A 1,045-nucleotide genomic window follows, 5' to 3' on the forward strand; every position below is an offset into this window, starting at 1 on the left:
GGCCTGCAGCAGGTGCACCGCTCAATCTAGGGAGACCAAAGAGAAACAGGGAGTGGTCAGGAAGAGGGAAGGGTCCTGCGAAGGGAGATGGAGGGGCAGGGTGAGGGGCTGGGGCAGGAGCAGTGCCGGAGGAGGTCCCTGTGATCTGGGCAGGCCAGCCCGTGTGAAGGTTGGTGAAGGGAGAAAGGCTCAAGCCCCTGCCTCCTGCCCTGGGTCCTGCTGGGCTCACATCTGGAAGGGAGGAGGGGTGGGAGGAGTGTGAAGCTGGCTAGAAGGGTAGCAGTGTGCGAGGTGGGCTGTCCTCTGAGCTAGTGTTCTGACCCATGCTTATGGCCTCCTGGGAGCCCAGCTGCCAGACAGCACCAGGGACAGGGACACGGCCCGGCCATAAGGCTGGAGGGAGAGGGTGCCTCCCAAGGCCACCATGAGTGTGGAGGAGGCCCCCACAGGGGTAACAGAACCCCACCAGAGGGCTGAGCACTTGGCGGGAGGTGGGGTCTGGTTGGTCACTGCCTAGTCGAGACCAACGCAGGACCTTCCGCCAACAGGTGGTGCTGTCTCTTCCAGGTGCGCTCGGTGGAGAGGCCCGTGGGCACGGCTGCAAGGGGCCCCTGCCCTCCGTGTCCCCATCAACCAAGAATAAATGTCAGGCTCCAGGCACCCAGCTCTGGGTGCTAGATCCAGAACGTTCTAGTTCTACAGGGACACCGTCACGTAGGTCAGGGGTCTTCGTGTGCTCTGCAAGGAGTGCTGTTACGGATTCCAGCGGGTCATCGCAGAGCCTGAGTCTGCTGACTTTGAGTCCCACTGACTGTCGCAGGACCTCCACCCAGCTGGCCACCAGGCCATTTGAGGGGGCTCTTAGGTTGCGTCTGTAGGAAGCCTGCAGTCTTGCGCGTGAAGGAGCTCAGGACTATGGCCCTGGGACCCCTTCCTGCAGCCCCCTCCTGCAGCTCTCCCTGTCCTCCCTCCCACAGCCTTCCATCCTCAGTCCTCCCTCCCACAGACCCTCTCCTATAGCCCTCCCTTCCTCCCGCAGTCCCCC

Source organism: Ursus maritimus, unplaced genomic scaffold (assembly GCF_017311325.1).
Source record: "Ursus maritimus isolate PB19 unplaced genomic scaffold, ASM1731132v1 scaffold_9, whole genome shotgun sequence".
Lineage (NCBI taxonomy): Eukaryota > Metazoa > Chordata > Mammalia > Carnivora > Ursidae > Ursus > Ursus maritimus.